Genomic DNA, 1922 nt, shown 5'->3' with positions numbered 1-1922 from the left:
TTTACTTTTCAATTATACTTTATTTAATAAATATTTATTTTTGTGATTTTCCATTTATTATTAAACCAGCTCCAACTTTTCTACTTTTGTTCTTAATTCTTGGTAGCTAATTTTTTAAGAAAAAAAAAGAAATGAAAGAAACAAAGAAAGAAAATTTTTGTTTAAGGGGATATAGAAGAAAAGGCAAAAAACATTTTCAATTTATAAATACATAAATTTTTCAAAAGAATTATGTATATATATGTGTATATATATATAGTTATAGATATATCAGTATATACATAGATACAGATATATCTATAAAGAAAGTTTAAGAACAAGATAGAAAGCATAAATGCCACCCAAGGATATGAGAAAATTCATTAAGAGAGAGAGAGAGAGAGCGTGCTAGAAAGAGAGACTGGCAAAAAACATAATATTTTCTTTTCTTTTTGTTGCTAAAAGAATCACAACTGATTTATATAGATTACTGATCAGATCAATTTGAATTACCGACTATCTTATCAATCTTTATCAAATATTAGACTAGATTAGAAAAATTTTCGATGTTGTTAAGAAGTTTTTAATTAATTGCCAACAATTATTTGTTCTTTACTTGATTTAAAACACACATAAATTTTTATTTAATATTACATTTTAATCACTGTTACGAAAAGGATAACTAAACTTCAGTGTGTTAGACACAATTTCCGTTATGGATTGGTGTCTATTTTCTATTTGTTGTTGTTGCATGTATTAATTTCTTGTCAGTGCGCCGTGTCATTCATTCAAATGTCAGGTGTAACACGTGCTAGCCGACCGTCCCGGTTAAAATAGTGGGCCAAGAAGGGCAAATTGGTTTGGGGGGGAAAGGAAAAGGAATTGCTCTGCTAATTCGTTGTTAACTTTTTAGCTTGAAAATTTATTTCCACGCGTAGCTGAAAGCTCTTTCAGACACACACACACACACGTCAAATCTGTCCCAGTCTAGCAATATTTTTTTTTTTAAATTTATTCTTTTTTTTTTGGCTCGCTAACCAAAAAAAAAAATATATATCAGAAAATTTTTCAGACGACGAATGTGAAATGAGCAAAAACAAAAATATGTTTGAAAAAGTTTTCATCTAATTTTTTTCTTTCTTTTTTTGTTGTTACGAATGAAAAAGGAACTCACACGCTACGTACTTAGTGGAAAAATTAGAAGACGACAAAAACGACCGACCGACCGACTGACTGACTTGACTAAGTGACCGACCGAAACGACCAACGGACACAAAAATATTGGTCAAAACGAGAGATGATGATGATGCAGAAGAAGCAGCGGAAACGAACGGAACGCAACGAATTCAGCGAGCAGACTGAAATTCACAGCACATGACCGACCAAAATGAGAGTGAGAGAATCGCCTCCGCCGCAGTCGCCATTTGCCGCTGCTGCTGCTGCCGCCGCCGCCGCCGTTCGGTCAGTTTACGAGAAATGCGGGAGTAGGGGTAGGTGGGGTATGGTAAAGACGACGTCAAAGCACAGTGCTTTAAAATTGATATACCACTCGGCCACTTTCCGACTAATCTTATCACAGATTTGATATTTTCCTATCTTTTTCTGTTCAACATGTGCTGCGGCGGCGGCGTCGGATTTTAAAAACATTTTCTTGACAAATAATTTCTATATGATGAAATAATCTACAAAATGCAAATTTTAAGCACATGTTACGATTAAATTTTAACAATACATAATTGGAAAATGTTGACGAAGGCATGGAAATGTGCTAATTCCGCATTTTACGAATCCTAACATAAAACAATTTCATAGGAAAACTCAAGACAAATAAAGGGTAAACTTAAGTTGTAGACAGCTCCTGCTGGCGGACATCTCTCGTAGCGTACGGATCTTATAGAGCCAGATTTTAATACAAAATCCGTTCCCTATTCCGCCAAAAAATC

Source organism: Drosophila willistoni (genome assembly GCF_018902025.1).
Source record: "Drosophila willistoni isolate 14030-0811.24 chromosome 2R unlocalized genomic scaffold, UCI_dwil_1.1 Seg167, whole genome shotgun sequence".
NCBI lineage: Eukaryota > Metazoa > Arthropoda > Insecta > Diptera > Drosophilidae > Drosophila > Drosophila willistoni.
This window is presented reverse-complemented; position numbering follows the sequence as displayed.